Genomic DNA, 20,826 nt, shown 5'->3' on the forward strand with positions numbered 1-20,826 from the left:
CTACCTTACAGACACAACTATAACTCCCCTGTACATCACCTTGATAATAACATTAAAACTTTAAAAAAGACTATAATTCTTCTCCTGAACTGGCTAATTATCAGGAGCTGAGAGTCTTTTCTGCTTATATCAGCATCCTTCCCTATTAACTAGATAGATGAACATTCCACCAGTTCAGGAAGAGGCCAATTTTACACACTTTTCTTGTAAACTAAGACAAATGATAAAAACCTTTACCTATTGGAAGCCCACAACAACAGAATGTTTGTATTTGTTTGTATAATCACAAATTCTGGGTGATTCAGGGAGATAGAAGATGGCTCAGTGTCCCCATATGGATAGCCACATGTCCATATTGTCACAAATACATATATATATATATATATATATATATATACATCTGTATGTATGTATGTATGTTTATATGTAGCCACATGTCTCTATATATCAATAATACATTATTCTCTACTTTCCTTATAAATGTTTTCCTCACTTTCTAACTCCTCAAACTACCAAGAAATTATAATTATACATTTTGTCATGGTGGGTCTATAAATTCAACTCTCACCAATATTCCTAAGGGGAAAAATTAGATAAAATTTTTGTTTGACTAAAACAATTATTGAATTAAGTGGATAGTGTATTAAATATGCATCTACTAATATATTATAGTTGATGGATAAATATTCATAAGCCATATCAACATTTATTCTTCAGTCCAAACTGTAGTGAAGACTCTACTTTGGAAAACTTAGTTAAAATATATTCACATCAACAAATTCTGCTAAAAAATACTAGTTATTAACTTGGAAAGGAATGAATTTGTATTTTATCTCAGTCTTACACAAAATACATCTCAAAATGGATCGTCAACCTATACATACACACACACACACACACACACACACACACACACACACACACACACACACACGAGCTAAAAATTATAAAGCTCTTAGGAGAAAACATCTTCACATGTTTGAATTTGGTAATAGATTCTTATATGTAATAAGAATAGAATGATTAATAAAAGCAAGAGAACAGATAATTGGATTTCACCAAAATTAAAATTCATTGTGCCTGAAAGTATGTTATCAAAAAAAACTAAAGACAGCCTAGGGGAGAAATATTTATTTGCAAATCAAATATCTGAAAAAGCTCTAGTGGTTGTGGTGTGTGTGTGGGGGGGGGGGGGGGGTTCGTGTATATACACCAGTGTGTATATGTGGGCAAGATTGTCTCTTTGTGGTTATAGCTGAGATCTGAATGAGTGAGTTAAGCAGGAAGAAGAAAGAGGTCATCTTTCATGAATTCTTAACAGAAAACAAGCAAAGATGTTCAGTTTTCAGTGGGACCTCTGAGGAATAGCAGGAAAGGGGATGCTAAACAACAGAAGGTAGCAACAGGACCACCTTATGTTATTCCACAGCTCCCAGTGCCTGAAATCCAGCTGGTATCTTGAGTTGAAGAATAGCTATGTTTTTCACTCCTGTCAGGACCCTTTTGATTCTCATCAAATTTATGTACTGCTTGCTTCAGTATTTTGGGGGTTTTCAGCCTCTGAAATTCTGTCAGCTCAAATATTGAAGCAAACAGTACATAAATTTGATTAGCAACAAGAAGGCCTGAAGAGGAAGAAGTGAAAAAAATGTAGCTGTTCTGTTGAAGTGTTAGCAGTGACACATGACAGAAATTTCATTTTCTTCACATTTTATGTGTAAATGTGCCTCCATCTTGGCACATTTCTGAATGTGGAGGCTGGAATTCAGCAAATATGCAGAATTCATTCATTGTTATCAGCTTTAATATGGTAGATTCCTTATGACCCTAAGGTCTTTGGCCAGTAGAAGGATACTCTCAGTGCTCAGTGTTCAGATTAGTTGCCAGACAATATACCTTGCATTTGCACACTCAATATCGCTCTTTCAGATCCCAACATTTCCGGAGGGGAGATAGAGCAATTGGGCAGCTAAAAGGAGCCTGAACACATAGAAATTAGATATGTTTAGAGGAGGATAATGCAGTCAAGCATTTAATATACATCCTATAAAATTAAGAAGAAAGGAGTGGATTGGGAGGGATGGGTGAGAATGTTAAAAAGGGTGATTGATCAAGATATATTGCATTCACAAGCTGCTTTGTTAAACAGCGAATCCTTTGTACAACTAAAGATAATAAAAAGATATATACCAAAAAAAAAAAACAAAAAAATTGGTTGTGTCAGACTTTTATTTCCTAATGTCCTGTGTTTATGCAGAGTTCTCACCTCACCCAAGAAGTTTCCCTCGGCTCATACAACTTCCAAAGGTAAAAAGTTTCCCCTTTCAGAACTGGGTTTGAAGGAGTCACCTCCTGAGGGATCATTGCTTCTGATATTCAGGAACCCAGCTTGTATTAAGCAGATTGCCACAGAGTCATGACAAAGATGCTAAACAAATACCAAGAAGACATGCTCACATCATCTTCATTACCTTTACTGTAGTTAAATGTAATTTCCCCAAATGTTTCACTTATTTTATTTCAGAGATTGTGACTGTTAAGATTTTGAAGCACAAACCTGCATCTGTAATCCATTTATGAACTCTTCCCAGTGTAAACTGGGGAAGAAAAAGAGGGAAGGAAGGAAAGAGGAAAGGAGGTTGAGAGCGAGAGCGAGAGAGAGAGAGAGGAAGAGAGAGAGCCCACCATTTGGAGTTTTTTCTTTTTAAGTAAGCATTGAAAATCAAGCCCAGGGAGAGGGAGTAAGAGCACATCTGTTTTCATAAGAAATCATGGAACCTGGCCCTTTTTCAGTGGGGTATTTTACTACCACATGGCTTTAATCCTACATCTGGGCCTGTTGTTTTATGAAATATTTCCCACAGATGATGTCAATTATAATTTTTGTCCCGGTCGTCAATTTACGGACTCTTGGAATAAGAAAAATGAAACGAGCAGAAAAAGAACAACTTATGTGGTCTACTCTCTGACAAAATTATAGCTGTGTGATACACATCTAAAATCAATAACTCTGCTAATGATTAGCAGAACACATTGCTTGGTTTATGAGCAGAGATGGGGCCCACACCATGCACATGTTTGGCTCCAGCTTGCATTTTTTGTTTGCTGTGTATTTACCAGCAGATGTCCAGCCGTTTATTTAATGTTGCCTCTATGAGCCAGTAGTAGACCTGAGTCAGTGTCTGTACGACATTTATAAGTCATCTGCCAGCAATACAGGTGGAATGCTTTCATGAAGCCTTTTTTCCCCCTTCCTTCGGTGATGATGACCTAGCAGAGAAATCAGGGATAATTCTTTATGGAGTTATATGGCTATTAAGATGTGGAACTCTGATCTTGTGTGTAAAGTTTAAGAAATTTAGATTCCAGCATATGGCTTTTTCAGAATCACTTTGAAAGAAACATTTTGTGGTGTTCAACTTTAGCAGCTGGTGTGAGGGCAAAAGGTTTTCCAAAGAAACAAAGAAAACTCCATTAAACCAAAGTAGACCCAAAGTTCTGACAGGAAACACAGTTTTGCTATGTATAAGGATTCTTTATGTAGGGAGACAAACTGATTCTTTAAAAATTATTCTAAAATTTTTCTAAATAAGAAGAAGCCAGGGAATTAAAGATTTAAAAACGGGACAAAAATTGCATAGATTCAACTTCTTTCAGTCTGCCAGAGCAGGGGCCAGACTTATGAAAACAGAGAGTACTCTGGCCTTCAAACGTTTTAAGAATAAGAAAGAGAAATGAAAGGAAAGAAGTTCTAGAATATTCTAAATCCTCATGGTTCTTCTGGGTATGTTTGTCATATTGTTTAAATTTAATTTTGGAAGTTCAATGTCTAAATTTAAAAAAACAAAGATTAATATGTGGTTAGTACTATCTAATAGTAATTGAAGACAGTTTATAAACATAAATGTTTTCATTTGTTAACACCATGCGGCTACTTGCTTGTGAATGTCATTTTGGTGTTCCTTGTCTGGATGATAGTTGCTCTTCTGGAATCACGAGATTCCTCATTTGATCTACAACTGCTAAGAGTTCTAGAAGACCAAAGCCTGGAATGGGACTCCAGGTACAAGTGAGGGATTTTAAAAAAAAAATTCTCCCCCTCTGTACAGTATTCTCACAAAAAAAAATCAAGCTATAAAATAAGTTGACAATAACAAAAGAACTGTTTAATATACAGCTGAGAGGATGAAATCATAAGCATATCTTTAGTCATTGGTTATTTGTGTTCTGCTCTTGTCACTATTAAAATTTTAAGGTGAGAAACGCTGAGCATTGTGGTATATGACTGAAATAATGCACTCTAGAAGTTGATGCAGTAACATACAATGTCTAAAGTCAGCCTGGGCCTTGGACCAACAACAGTGTTACTAACATTACAATTATTTCCATAATTTATAATATATGTAGTATGCCATTTTGTTTTAGATTATTGAGAATATTATAGCATAACTGTATTTATTATATAGGTGTATATCTTTTGACCCTAAAACAAAACTTTCTGCCTTAGTCTTTTAAAATAATATAAAATTATAATGTATATGGAAAAAAAAATTCTGAGGGAAGCAGGCTGGGCCAGGGCAGGGAGCTAAGCAAAGATCTGTTCTCATGTGTGGCTTTGCTTTAATTCGGTCCCATAGAATCTCTGCATAGTTCATTGCTCTAGGTCTTGTTACAACTTGAAACAAGAGCTAGTCCAAACATGCAAAACATAGCAAGAAGATCCTGGTCTGCCTAGGACAACTCTCAATAGGATTGCTATAAGTCCATGGAAGTCAATGCAGATAGCAGGTCTTTACCTGCTGGAAGGGTACAAGGCTTCTAAAGAAGATCTGGACAAAGCACCAGCAGTGCAGAAATATTTGAAAGATGACTTCCCTCATGATTGAGCTCATAGCCATTTGATAGATAGGTTTCCATCTGCTCAGTAATTTGTGCTGTCAGTCTCAGGAGACATAGATGAAGTGACCATGAGACTCAACAAGATAAGTTTGGCCAGGGATGGTAATGCACACCTGTAATGCTTGCTACTAAGAAGGTGGATATGAGGATCATGGTCCAAAGCCAGCCTTGGCAAGGGTACCAACCTTATCTAAAATCAAATTAAAGCAAAGAACTGGAGATGTGACTGAAATGGTAAAGCCTTTGCGTAGAAAAGCACAAGGCACTATTCAAACCCAGTATCACACACACACACACACACACACACACACACAATTTAAAAAGTATGAGTTTGAAAAGAAATGTACTGATTATTAACTAGTCAGATGATTCACTTATTTGATATTATTATTATTAATTATCTGTTGCTTGTAGAGCTTGAACTCAGGGCCTGGGTACTGTCTCTGAACCCTTTTGTGCTGAAGGCTAGAGCTCTACCACTTGAGTCACTGCACCACTCCTGGTTTTTGAGTAGTTAATTGGAAATAAGAATCTCACAAGGACTTTTCTGCCTTGGTTGGCTTCAAATTTTGATTCTTAGATCTCATCCTCCTGAGTAGCTAGGACTACAGGCATGAGCCTTGATATTATTTCTGCTTTCTTTTTCATAAACACCCAAAAAATAAAAACTTTAAAGATATTTCATTAGTTTAAGAATGAGTCTGATACTTACATATCAATTCTGTACACAGTTATTAACATTACATAGTTAAGTGTGTTTTCTTAAATGTGCAGTGCTCATTTATTTAAGGCCAGAATAAGACCTGTGATGTACTGTGAGAAGACTGTATTTCATATGGATGGACCAGAGTGGAGCCCAAGACTGTTACCTTGAAAGTATTTCAAAGGAAACAAAATATAGACCCCTGTATGCAAATTTCTTGTCTACTGTGGTAGAATTTTCTGTACTCTACATTTCTTCCCTTGAGCAAAACTATTGTTTTCAAAAAACTATGTAAAAAATGAAATTTGAAAAATGATCAATGCACACCTGAGGGTAAGTGTAGAATAAAATTAATATGGCAGGATTCTACAGAGTTGGTCTCTTTTTTTCAATTTCTGAAATTGAGGGAAATTTCCAAATTATTTTCCATCAACTCAGTTTGTTTTATCTGTCACCTCCATCCTCTTTTTCTGGGTTGGGGGATGAAACCCAGGGTGTTACATGATAGACAATCACTCTGCCACTAAGCTACACCCCAAACTAAGAGTCATAAATCATGATTGTGAGAACAGTATGTTTCTCCTTTATCTTGCATTCATTCATTCATTCATTCATTTAACTATCCAAAGTTTTAAAGAATCATCTCTTCTCCTGTGCTCCACTCTCTGATCATACTACAGCTCTCATTTTCAGCAGTAGTATTTATCCTTTATTATTTTTTCATCAGAAAGTATTTCATTAAGAGATGTGTTGATCAGGCTTGAGAAATAGCTTTTACAATGATGATCACAACTGACTGCAATCAAGTACAAACACCTGATAGAATTCTAGAAAATAATTCCTAATGACATAGAACGTATTTGAGAATTACCTAGAAAATGAATAGGGCTTTCTCAGAGAAGGAAGAAGATGGTAAGAACAGCATTTACAAAGAAGATTGAGACATAAGAACTAAACAGCCAGATACAGCATGGAGGAGTAAAATCAACTTAGCAGCATCATGAAGGGACTTTGCAAAGAGCAATGCTGGCCATCCAGCTTTCTTCCCAAAAATCGGGAACAGCAAAGGCATGTAAGTGGCTTTGTTTCCTGACGTTCCTTCAGCAAACTTTTAACAGTTTTACTGGAACACAACCACACCCATTCATCTTCAGATTGCTTTGCCTGCTCTCCTAACCACAAGCAAAACAGAGTTGAATACTTACAACAAAGACTGGGTCCTGCAATGCTTCAACCCTGGATTTTCATGTCAAAATGCTTGTGGGACCCTTCTTTAGAGCTAAGAGAGCTTCACTTTCTGGGGTAGCCACCAGGACTCTTCTGTAATTGCTATCGATATGGAGAGGGAATGACTGACACAGAACTCTAGTACTAGAATCAAGAGGGATTCCAGATTGGGAAGACACCATAATGGTGGAATTTTAAATCTCTGTTGGCTGATTGGATAGGGCAGGGAAGGAAGGAGAGGGCAATGTGTGATTTCTAGATTTTTTTAACTTAGACAGTAAGTTTGAAAATAAGGAAATTCAAGTTGGAGAATGAACATAAACATGAGGACAGCATTTGTATTTCACTTCACAGGTGACTTACGTTGTGAGTGTGGGTGTGGGTGTGCACGTGAGTGTGCACACGCACGTGTGTGTGTGTGTGGGGGGGGTGTTTCCAGAGTGGAAAATGAGAATCAGAAAAGCTGCTGTTTGTCCAAGGGATGTGTGTTAGTGAGCATAAAAGCTCAGTCCTGTGGTCCTGGACTCTATGTCCTTCCCATTTATTCAATAAGAAGATCATTTTAGAAAGAAGGATTTCAAATCTGGAAACAGATACAAAGGATCTTGTTTTAGTTACCAGGAGTTGGAAGTAAAATATCAACAGCTGATCATCTGTCCTTCCTATGCAGTTAGGAAATACCATTTAAAATTACATTTATTTTGAGCAAAGAGAGTAAGTTGGGGGAGAATGCAGTCATAGTATTCAATGTATATCCTATGGATAAACTAGAAAAATTGAAGGGATGAGTAGGTTTGTGAAGGATGAGGAGAATGATGAAAGGCGTAATACTGGTCAAGATACATTGTACTCATAAGCTGACATGTTGAATAGTAACCTCTTCATACAACTACTTAAAGATAACAAAGTATAATAAAAAATAAAAGTAAAAAAGGGAAATCCTTATGTAGGGTCATACAACTTCTAGAAGAGCACTGTTTAATACAAATAGGACATTTCCATAGCCTAATAGTGTTGGCCTCTCCGTGTGTATGGTTATACTTCTACTCTTTCACCCCTTACAATGTTTATAATAATTGGTCCAATTTCAGTTCGTCAGGGCCCCACTTCTTACTCTAGATGACTTGTGAAAACATCTTGAGCCCTGCAAGTCAGCAGAATGCTTTTTGGTTTTTGGTTTTTTTTTCAGACTTTTCTACAATCCAAGCCTAGAGGAATCTCTGCATATAGAAGTTAGCTATGAGAGTCAGCTCTCATGACTGGACTCATCTTTTCATGGGCCTCCTGAAGTGGCTAGGAAAGTGACTCAGGTTTTAAACTGCTCAGATACCCTAGTCAACACATATGGATTTAGATAGGAGTAGACAACGGGGATTTTCAACCAATTATGACTGTCCCATGAGCTCAGATAGTATGCAATACATGTCCCTGAAGTTAGTAAAACTTCAACCAAGGACATTTAATTATACCCAAGAACTATATATTTGTCAGAGGAGGCAACTAAATGCTGTTCTTTAAAAGTAATATAAATCTTATTATATAAGTTGTATTTACCTAAATTTATTGTCAGCAATGAAGTTATTACATCAGAAGGTCCAGAGCATGAGTTTAGGCTCCTTGTATCTATTACAAGTGTAACTAAGACAGAATGGAACTTATAAAAGAGTAGGGACACATCCTTTTATTAAGGAAGGGCCAAATTGGCTGTAATTGGTATGTGTCATTTGTCTTGAACTACTTACCCAATGCCTTGGAGTTGGCAAATACAAAACCTAGTTTGGTTAAATGTTTTTCTCTTAATTTGTAAGCCCAAATGATTCCTAGGGAAATGTAATCCATATGTTTCAGAATCATTTACACTTAGCTCATCAAAATGTTTTGTAAGAACCATTTGATGTCCAAGATGTCTTTTAAAGCCACTTCTCTTTGAAACAGGAAATGGTTCTTTATTTTGTTATTTTTTGTTTGTGTTTTTTTCCTAAGAGTAAACAACCTAGGAACTCCAGAATGAATGGCATTCACTTCGAGTTTTTTAACCAGGGGTTAACCAGGTCCTGTGCACACAGAATAGTGTCTTCTTATAATTTTAGCATTCCTTATTAATATAGAGTGCTGGTACCCTGGATCCTTAATACCTGGATCCTTAATGTGTTCTATGAACAGTTGTTCACAGACATAGAAAAGATAGATATAGTAATAACCATGGAAGTAACGGAAGTATAATCAATCATGATTTCCTAATAAATGTACCAGAGCTTATGCATTTTTGTAGATGATCTGCATAATATTGGTAATATGGTTTACAAAATAGGACTGGAGATGTATGGTGCCTGTCTAGCAGGTAAAAGGCTCTGGGTTCAAAGCACAGCACAGTAATAAATAAACTAATCAATCAGCGAAGCCAAATGAGCTGGGCTCCAGTACTTATGCCTTGCTAATAGTGATCAAGCTATGTCTTGACCAAGCCATAGATGGTCTTCACTTATGGCTGAAATCAGTTCAACATCAATGACAATCACCATGGCTAGAACCAGGCTTCAGGAGATTTATGAGTCACCTGTTAAGCTTAGATCTTCTCATCTGTAGCCAGAGAGGTGATCCTCAGCACAAAGCAATGGCAAAGATCAGATGGAGAAAGATGGAACTTTTAGACATGGCCTAGTCAGTGGGAAGCTGGCAAAAGCTGTTCCCACCACCAGCAAACAGTACTTTTGCTCTGAGGTGGTTGCATCTCATTCTCCATCACATCATCCACATCCTGCTCAATGTCACCTCCTCACAGAGCCACTCTGACCCCCCTCTCCAAAATAACTACATAAATTATGTAGACTCCCTCTTCCTTGGCCCAGTTTCTGTAACTTCAGAGCAATTATCATTATTAGAAGCCCTATTGTGTGTTTATTTGTTTGTCATCTGTTTTCCACTTCCTCCAAAATAAACCCTTAAAGACAGGACATGTGGTTTTCTATTCCCATCATCTAGAACAGTCCATGGTCCTTACTACATGTGTAATAAATCATTCCTCAGTGAATAAGCAAATGCAGCTCCAAAATTCTGATAAGTTAAAAGGAAAAGGTACATTTAAAAGATCTGATATGCCAATGTGCCTATGCCATGTTTTAAATGTAAAAGAATGAGTTTAAGAAAAATATAAACATAATCTTATTTATGCATAAAATCTCTTACAAAAAAATAATAAAATATAAATTTTAGAAGCCTTGGTAAAAGTCTAGGAGGGAATATAAAATTGCTAAAAGTGGTTGTTTTTGAGTAGGGGGTAGAAATGTATTGATACATAAATTACCTGCATACATACAATTAACTACATAATTGTAACAGTGTGGTATCACTGGCTATACAAACAATTATGGAATAAAAAAAAGTCATATACTTATGGGAGAGAAATAGCTTCTAACCCTTCAGTGTATGCCCAAACTTTAGATAGTTCTGGATCCATAGGTATACTATATTTTGTTCCTATTATATACATGCCCATAATAATATTTAATTCATAAATTAGGATGGTAATATTAACAATAGCAAAAACTGATGATTGTAACAATATACTTGTAAACAAAAGTATGTTCTTTCTCTCTCTCTCATTGTATTACTACAATGTTTCTTGGTATGATGTGAGATCATTCAATGCCTATATTGTGAGATAAATGGCAGGCACTAAGATAGACCACCAGATTACTATGGAAGGGTCACTTCAATATAATACTGTGACAGCAGGTAGATAACTGGATGGCTCCTCAGTGGTAAGTGAGCGGGTCCCCTATACAGCATGGATACCTTGGATAAAAGAATAATTTCTATCTTAAGCTGAAAGGAATGGAAGATTTTTATCACGCATATCAAAGTGGCATGCAATTAAAAATTTATGAATTTGGAAAATTCTAGAAGCTTCCATTTAATAATTTCAGACCACAGTTGACCACTGGTGACTACAACTATGGATGTGAAATGAAACAATGAAAAAGAGGAACTCCAAATATTGTTTGCTTGATATTAGGACTGGAAAGAGTAAAAGAAGGGAAACCACTGAATCTTTAAAAACCTACATTAAAAACCAAGGTTGAACTTTGCCTCTACTGTGTAGTCCTAACAGAGCAGGTTCACACAATTGAGGAATTAGTTCGTGGAGATGAGACTCGTTCAACTCCCATCATGGAGATCATGAATGAAGCCTCTTTCTTGCTTAGTGCCACATGCCATTCCTCTTCATCATGCAGGAGGAATGTGGGAAGACAGCAAATGCTGCATTTAATCCTGAGTTGTTTGGACTGCCCCTATCCAGTCCCTTTATTTTTTCTGTTGTCTTTTATTTAAATGACATAGTGTACTATCAGACACCTTGGTTCTTGCAGTTCAGAGAGGAGTAGTTGTTCTATCCAAGAACCTGCAGTGATAGGGACCTATATGAATGCAGACTCTTGTACTGTTTTTCCTTATTTCTAACTAGAGTTCAGTAGTAAGAATATACCTAAACTGTAAGTCAATACACTGGGTGGTATGCGTGTGGCTGTAAATGAATCAACTGAAGTATCATAGAGTCTATGAAGAGCTTAGAAAAACTAAGTCAGAACCCAATAAAATAAGTACCAGGAAATGAGTACTTGAAAAAGGTGGTGGGGGGGAGTGTAGTTGTGGAAATGGGAGGGAAGGAATGGTAGAGGAAAAACAAAGGAGGAGGCAACAATGCTTGATAAGAAATGTACTCATTACCTTACTCATGTAATTGTAACTCCTCTGTACAGTATTTTCACAATAAAAAACTTATTAAAAGAAAAAGAGAAGGAAGTGGCCAAGGGGAGAGAGGTAGAAGAATTAAGGGGGAAGGTGGGAGAATACGGACAAGAATACATTGTATTTTCCACAGAATTAAGAAAATAAGAAAAAAAAAGGGGGAGGGTCAAAGGGAGGTGAAGATGAGAGGATATATTCAGTATATATATTATATATTATATACATTATATGTTATATATATTATATATGTTTTATATATATATATATATATATGTAAACTGCTTCATTAAATGGCAAAAAGAAGAATCAATACATAAATATCCTAAAAGTTAAGGAAAGTAAGAGACCGAGTAGGTTGGGAGGGGAGGGTTTGAATGTTGAGAGGGGTGACACTGATCAAGTCGTACTCTATGCATGAATTACTTTGTTGAATACCAAATCCTTTGTGCAACGACTTAAATGATAATATGAATATTCAAGAGGAGAGAGAGAAATACTGAAAGGTAATCACCTCTAAAGAAAACAGACATTTTTTTCTCAGTCATGGGGCTTGAATTCAGGACCTGGGCACTGTCCCTGGGCTTCTTTTGCTGAAGCTAGCACTCTACCACTTGACCCACAGTGCCATTTCCAGCCTTTTTGTTTTTCCTACTTATGTGATATTGAGAAATTGAACACAGGGCTTCATGCATGCTAGGCAAGCACCCTACCACTAAGCCACATTCCCAGCCCAAGAAAACAGACATAACTGGAAAATAAACAAACAAACAAACAAAAACTGTCAGGAGATCCTTTTCTGTCTTTCTCATCCTGAGGAACTGAAGTGTCTTATGCTTGTTTCTTTTCAAGACCCATTGCAACAATGAGATGTATAAATCCTTATGTTAAAAATGAACTTTACAACTTTGGGGAGGTGGGGGGAGGCGGGGAAATGGGAAGGGATGGGAAGGGGAAACAAAGGAGGAGGCAGCAATGATTGATAAGAAATGTACTCATTATTTTGCCCATGTAATTGTAACCCTTCTGTATGGTATTTTCACATCATAATAATAATAAAAAAGACAGACGACATACCCCAGAGTGTTCAAGAAATAGCAGAGGAATAGGGTATATTTTGTACTATTAAGCTGATTTCAAGATCACCATATGTAAATACATTTGACCCTATTCAATCTAGCCAATCATAAGCAGATTATGAACCTGAGCTCAGCCAATCTGAGCAGAGGGGCGGGGCCTGCTGTTAGGAATAAATACCAGAGCAGACTGCTTGCTCTGTTTGCTTTTCAGCATTTTGGCTGGTGGGGCGTCCTTCAGGGCAGAAGTAAATTTTGCTTTGCTGAGACAATTCTTTATTTTCATGTCTATTGTTGTGAGTCCAATGGTTCTTGGAAAGCATATTTATTACAACAGCTGTGCTCACTCTCTGGTAATAAGCATACATTGCTTGTTATTGTTATTTTGTTCTACACGAGAAGGTAATAGCAAAGTGACCTGGTTGAATTATAGCAAAGTACTAAATGACTTACAATGGAGGGAAAAAAAAGGTTCATTTTTTTTCACGTATGTACGTAGTTAATGAAATACAGATTTTTCTCTGAAAATTTGCTAATCAGATTCTCTAGGGATAACGTACAAAACCATATTGACAACCTGAAATTTCAGAAACACTGATGTTTGAGAACCAGAGAGCTGACTTAGTTATACTCCTCCCTGGCAGCCATCTTAGGTCCCTCCCCACAGTCATCGAAAGCATGACCTATGAGATAGCTCTCCTCATCTGGTTTGTGTTGCTCTTCCTGTACTTCTGAACTGCTTCCTGGGTCTCAGCTGTATCAGATACAATCACTTCTCTTCTACTAGACCCTTCCCCCAGCGAAGGATGATGCCCACAAACCATCAGTTAAATGTTTATTTGTAAGGAAATCGCTTCCCTTCATGAGGAGCATGATAAATGAAATGAAAATTCATTCCACTAGCTTTAATGAGACAGCTGAACAAAAAAGAAAAAAAATAGATAAAGTAGGAAGCAGTATTCAGGGTCTCTGATATCTTCTTGTTCATGTTTAAAGGAAGTGCGAGGAGAAGCCTTGTGCTTTGTTCTGCCGCGTTCCAAGCATTGCATCACCATCTCCAGAAGTACCTCCCTTATCTGTGCCAGAGGATAATTTGAGCATAGGCACAAATCAATACCAGGAATGGGTGTGCTGGGCTCATGCACTGTGAGTACTGTGAGTATAAATAGAGCTGGAAGAATAACCTTTTTGTGAACTACTGTGTGGTAATCTTTGGGAAGCCAGGAAACTGGTATGGCTTCAATGGCCCTTTTATAACATTGAAGGCTCCCCCAGTCCACCTCCCAACCCACCTCCCTCAGCTGCCCTTCTCCACACACCGGGATTGCTTGCTTAAGTTACCATTTTTAATGCAAATCATCATAATGGCTTGATAATTATTTCAATTGGCATTTATGAAGCCATTCAGTAAAAAGAACAGCCAGGGTAAAACCTTCCCTAATCTTCCCATCTTTCATATCCTCTGGTTTGAGGTGGAATAACACAAGAAAGCCCCAAAGCTAGAAGGTTTTTGAAGTTTATTCTTAATGGTCCAAACTCTCCCTCCCTGCTACGCTATAAAGTGAATTCTGCCCAAGTTAAACAAAATAGCAAGAGCATAATATTTGTGGTGGCTTGAAAGGAGAGGAGGCAGTGACAAGTACCCTTTCCCCCTGGCTTAGCTTTCAGATTGGTTGGAAGGCATTTAACAAGTTGTTGTTATTGTTGAGAAAAAGATAATAAACAATAATCGAGTGCTGTGATATGGTGAGTACCGGTTCTGAAAAATGTTTTGTCTGAGAGGGTCTTATTCAGAAATATCTATTTTGACTTTTTTTTTCCTTAGAGGGTGAATTTTTTTTTAACTTTTTCATGGGTTCTCCAAAGTGCATCATTTATTTGTAGGTAGCAAAGGCAAATGACCAAATGCGATTCTACCTGATGGCTCCCTGCATGAGACTATAATGACTAGAGGTATACAGATACTCAGAAATGAGAAAGACAAGATGTGGATGTTCCTAGAGGACAAGAAAAACTGGAGAGAATGACTAATTGCAAGTCCTATTTAGACAAAGCGTACACACACACACACTCCTGCTGAAATACATGTCTGTGAAGTGAAGTGCAAACTGACTGAAGGGTCTTCATTCTCAAACCCAGGCAACACTATTAGGACCCTGTTCTAGTTAATCATAGTCTACACTTAGTCCTTACATTCTCAATGAGCTCAGTTTGGAAAATAAGCTTGTGACTATCCACTTTATCTCTCTATTTATCTATTTTGATTTTTTAAGACAGGATGCCATTGTTTATGCTAGGCTTGCCTCAAGCTAATAATATTCCTGGGTGTAAGATTCACAGACATTCTCCACTGTACCCTACTCTGTCCACATTAGACTAAGACGCTAGCCAGCTCACTGAAAGGTCAGTCCATTAATTGGGAAATCCTAAGTTTAAATAAGCTTAAATTGCCCTTATCTAAATAGATGTTGGGATTTATAGCATTATTTTCTGAAAACTCTGTGTGTATCTGTATATGGGGATATATATACATATATATGCATATATATGTGTATATATATATATACTGTTGCTCAATAAATTGAATTATTTTCTGAATTTATCCAACACTAAATTTCTCTTACTGTAACATGTGTGTACAGCAGAGGTAGTTATAGTAGTAATCTAGACTTGATCTTTCCTCTCCCTTCCCCACTTCTCCCCATCCCTCGCCATTCCTCTCCTCTCCACTTCTGTTTCCTTTTCTTAAGTTGTGGTTTTTGAACTTATTGTATCATACTTAGCAGGCAAGCACTCTACCACTTTAGCCATATCTTCATTTAGACCTTACTATTCTATTTTTGTTGTTTTTGTTGTTGGTCGTGGGGCTTAAACTCTGGGCCTGGGTGCTGTCCCTCAGCTCTTCAACTCAAGGCTAATGCTGTACCACTTGAGCCACAGCGCCAGTTCCCTATTTCTGAGTAGTTTATTGGAGATAAGTGTCTCATGGACTTTGCTGCCTGGGCTGGCTTTGAATGACAATCCTGATCTCAGCCACGTAAGTAGCTAGGAGTACAGGCATCAGCCACCGGTGCCTGCCTTCAACCTGACTATTCTTAACTTAGAATCCAAGGATCTCCAAAGGGTCTGTGATGGAATTCAAGGCTCTGTGAACCTGAACAGGGAAAACAAAACAAAACAAACAACAACAACAAACCCTTCTTTCTCTCTGCCTTGCCAGATTCTAACTGAAATTGAGCATTTCCACAGTTTCAATTTAGACAACACATTATATAGCCACAGGACCCCTCGACCTGCCATGTTCCACAGAGTAGTTATTGCAAATATCTCAAATTATCATGAAACATATACAGACTTCAAAATTATGATTGTGGTTATTATAATAAACATCTTTAAAATGTTTCTATTGTGTATTTATAAATATGCACATGTATGGCATTTTAATATGTCACATTTTAGAGGTATTTTGTGTGTGTGTGTGTGTGTGTGTGTGTGTTTGTGTGTGTGTGGTAGTTGGAATCAATCAAGGGCCATATTCATCCTACCCAGGCAGACTATCTTTGGGTTATATTCTCAATCCATATTTTAATATTTTGATAAATATATTTTAGTTTATTCCTTCATTTTAAGATTCTTATCCTTCAGGTTTGAATTTAAAAGAATTATTCTGAGATTTGTCCATAGGTTTTGCCTCATAACATGTCATGACACTCACAATTGGAGAGCTTTGCCTGGACTCAAGTGATTACCAATGCTGAAAATGAATTTATATTACAGTACAGCCATATAACTCTGACCCATAGCAATGTCAAAGCACAAAATAACCCACGGACATGGAAAATCCTAACACTTGAGAACAATAGGTCAGGAGGAATCTGGACTGACCAATTTACTGTTGTTTTTTTTTTGCTTCCTCAATTTGCGTTGTGCAACTTCAGTTGGATGTCAGGGTGACAGGAACACCCAGACACAATGAATCAACATGGAGCCAGACAATTTTTGCAAAACAAATGACAGCCAAATCAAAGTGATGAATTATCACTTTGATGCTTAATTGAGCAGCAATTATTCAGGAACAAAACACAGTATTTGGTAACACTGCTTACACAGTAAAAGCTGGCACACTTCTTGTACAAAATGCATCTAGCTTTGGATCATCCAGTGTTTTCAAATTAAAGTCCATATTCTCATGACTTCAATGGTATATTGAGTTAAATATGTATTAGTAGAACATTCAAATAACAACAACAAAAACTGAACAATTTAGTATACTATACCTATTTGTTTTGTTGTTCCCCCTGCTCCAAATGATCACTTAGCTCATTGGGCAACACCACAGTAGTTTTACGTAGGTGTTCATAGGTTTTTTTGTATTATTTACTTTATTGTTACTATCAAGGTAAAGTACAGAGGGATTACAATTACACAATTCAGGATGATGAGTACATTTCCTTTTGTGTAGCACCTTCCCTTCTTAATAGAATCTTAAAGAATTCTGTGCAGGAACCCCATGTGTGGACTTTCTAGAATATAAATGTGTCCCAAAGAAAACTTATAATTTTGATGCATCACAAGAGACATAGGTATTGTTTGACAAAATCAGACCCTGAGATGGGGCCCAAGCTGGTATGATTCCATTTTGAGCTTTGCCTTTGTTGTAGTGATTTTAGACTCGATAGGCCTAGTTCCCGGAATGAAAAAAAAATTCATCTTGTCTCCCTCCCTCTTAACAACCTAACCCACCCTTGATTGTTCAGTTAAAGACTGATAAAAACAAATAGGTTGTAATCTGGCTCAAACTGGTGACACGACCTGCTTACAGTAAACCCCACCTTTGCACATGCTTATGTTAAACTCTGCCTTTTGCCCACCAAAAGGTAGACCCTGCCTTACCCACTAAATTTGTGTGCCATTTTAAACCAAGGTAATAGGCTGTTTTAAACAGCCATTAAAAACAAACTGTAACCTCATTGGCCACCTGTGTGTGCTCTGATATGACTGTACAATCCTTTGTGTGTATTACAATCCCATTGGTCACCTGCTCATAACTGGGCTCGACCTCACAGATTTTGCCTGTAAAAACCAAACTATGTGGGTCACTCAGGGTCACAGTATCAGCTCCCGAGCCTGTGCTGCAGCCTTGACCGGTCAGTGTAGGAACCTTCTCAATAAAGTTGCTTCTTTGTTAATAATTTTTTTGCCGTGGGCTCTGAGGTCTAGGTGGGCTTGTCTGCCTGAGTAGGGGGTCTTCCTTCTACAATATCAGTGGAGACCTGGCAGAAAATGGAACTAAAGTTGCACAGAGTTAAGACTTCACCCTAAAAAGGAAGCACAACCCAAATCCTCCCATATTGCTTTACCACGAATGCAGACCCACTGTGGCCAAGTCTGCCAACAGGTTAAGAAAAGTTGGACATATATGTCTAGTAGAAAGTCAAGCAATATTTAGAGTAATCGGTTAAGCTGAAGTTATTTTAAGCAATTGTCTAAAGTTGGACCTTGCCCCCTGGCTTTTGAACTCTGACTTTGGAGACTACAGGATCATACAACATCTTACATCAACTCAAATAGGAGTGGTTTCCAGCACTTCCAAATTTTCTATGCAAGCCTTTCTTGAGTGCATGTGATCCAAAATGAGAATATCATATTCTTCTCAGATACTTGAAGAGTTTGATATTAAAGAGAGGTTTTTGGTTACACCAAATTCTGGAAAGTAGAAGAAGAAAGCCAGATGCTAGTGTCTCATACCTGTAATCCTAGCTACTTAGGAGGCTCAGATCTGAGGGTTGTAATTCAAAGCCAGCCAGAGTAGGAAAGTCCATGAAGACTCTGATCTCCAAATAACCACAAGAAAACCAGATGTGGAGCTGTGGGTTAACATGGTAGAGTGCTAGCCATCGGCCAAAAACAAAGTCAGGGACAGTGCCCAGGCCCTGAGTTCAAGTTCCACAACCAACAACAACAATATGTAGAAGTAATAAGAGGAGAAAAAGGAACTCAAAGGACTATTTACTGAAAGGATACATGGCGGTGTTTCCAAGAAGTTACAGCATGTCCATTAACTTGAAAAATATGACATGAACGAGGGAATTCAGATATATTAGAATGGTTTGAATAAATAGGTAAAAATATGGACAATTATTGAACTAAACCAGACCGGCAAGCATGTATAATGAATATGCTTTGGGATGTGAAGAAGTGGTTAGCTTTTTAAAGGGAAGCTCTGTCATCCCCAAATTAAACCTGTGCTAGCTAAAGTATTGAATTTAATTCAATTCCATGCCATTATAAAGGTACTTAGATGCCTGAGCAAGTATTTGTTGTCACCTTCTTCAGCTTGTAGTCTGACAAGCAACTAAACCAAGGTCTCTACTCATCTTCATAATCCCTGGAATTTTAAGTTTCTCCCTGTCTCTCTCTTTTGAATGGGATCTGTTGGTCTCATATATCCTCATGGAAATTCACTTGGTGTCTATTCAAAAGAAACAGAACAAGAGGAATATATGTAACACAGAGTTTTGTATAACTTACATTTGTCTAGTGAATCCACTCAGAACTCAATACTCTTTAAATAGCTTGTGTATCTCAAAGTAGTTAATAAATACAGCCTTATTTTTTCTCCACAAAGCACTGAATAACAGCAAGATAAAACTATCTGTGCACCTGTTGCCTACAAGATCTGATCTGCAAGTGTTATTCCATCATGACCATGACAGTATCCTGTTCTGGAATCAAACTGCTACAATCTGTTGCCTCTCCTGAAGCATCACTGTTTTTCTTTCAACTGACTTCTTTGACTATTTATTCTCACCAGACTAACATACTTGCTGACATTCAGAAGACTCTACCCTTTCATGGTCAGCTCTGTTCTCTCTCTAACACATGAAAATCCCTTACCTAGGAAATGGTGTATCTTTCACTCAATCCTGTTTTTAATTCTTTCACAATGATAATGTTTATTTCCATATGTACATTTTAAGTACTATCTCTGACATCATTGACACATTGCTGGGTAATGGCTCTCTTTGCCCTTCTAGACTTCTCCTCCCCTTCTTTGAGAGGAAGCTGTCCTGAATGCATGTATTAAGCCAGATAACTTGATTACAGCCTTATGCATTCTAAAATACTAGATTCTTAAAATACCAGATTTTCTAATTTTCAAGTTATAGAATCCTTAAAAAGCCTTTTAAAACAATGTGAAAATTCTTTAAAAACTTTTAGGATTGTACAAACCTCATAACCTTTTGAATTTTAAACTTAAACTTACCCAATTGTTGCAACATGCTGACAATTTTTATCTTGAACATGTTCACACACATACAAAACACACACAGATCTTAAAGTGCACAAAAATGAAAATCAGTTGTACATACATTTTCTAAAATTTTTAGATAACAAAGATTTTAGACAAGACCTTTCTTTCTTCCTTTCTTCCTTTCTTCCTTCCTTCCTTCCTTCCTTCCTTCCTTCCTTCCTTCCTTCCTTCCTTCCTTCCTTTCTTTCTTTCTTTCTTTCTTTCTTTCTTTCTTTCTTCCTTTTTAACAAAGTACCTTTGTTGAGCTTCATTTTCCCAGGGCTTGCTTATTTAGCAAGGCATTTCACCAATTGGTCTTTTGAATACCTTCAGTTGGAGGAAGGCTAGGGGGGTGGAGGGGGGGGTCACCTGAAAGCAAACAGGACCAGCTGAAAGTCTCTGAGATGGGCCACAGCAGTCTACACCCTCCCCTCAGGCAGCCTCCACAGGAAGAAAATTCAGCCATAGGCTTGAAGAGGACCAAACTAGTCAAGCAACCTTCCATGCCCCCTGAGGGGGACATAGCTGCCAGAGGCTGGAACTTTTATTCTCCCAGAGATGTTCAAATAAAAAACAAAAGCACAAATAAACACAAAAACCCAGGATCCACATTTAAAACTGGACCAATTCTAAAACAGAACAAGACAAGACAACAATCAAAAGCTGAGTTGGGGACCAATGGGCCCCAGCTCATCCCTACTAGAACTCTGTACCGCTCTCACTCAGCAAGCTGAATAAAACTGGTCCAGAGTCTGCTGAGTGAGCCTGCCACTCTCACCCAGAACTTCCCTACCTCAGAAAACATAGAACAGAAAACACACCAAAGTAAACAAGACAGACAAGTGGCCACAAAGACAAAATCAGGTCTCAGTGAATGGGGC

This window comes from Dipodomys spectabilis, unplaced genomic scaffold, assembly GCF_019054845.1.
Source record: "Dipodomys spectabilis isolate Male_0828 unplaced genomic scaffold, ASM1905484v1 ptg000175l, whole genome shotgun sequence".
Taxonomy (NCBI): Eukaryota; Metazoa; Chordata; class Mammalia; order Rodentia; family Heteromyidae; genus Dipodomys; species Dipodomys spectabilis.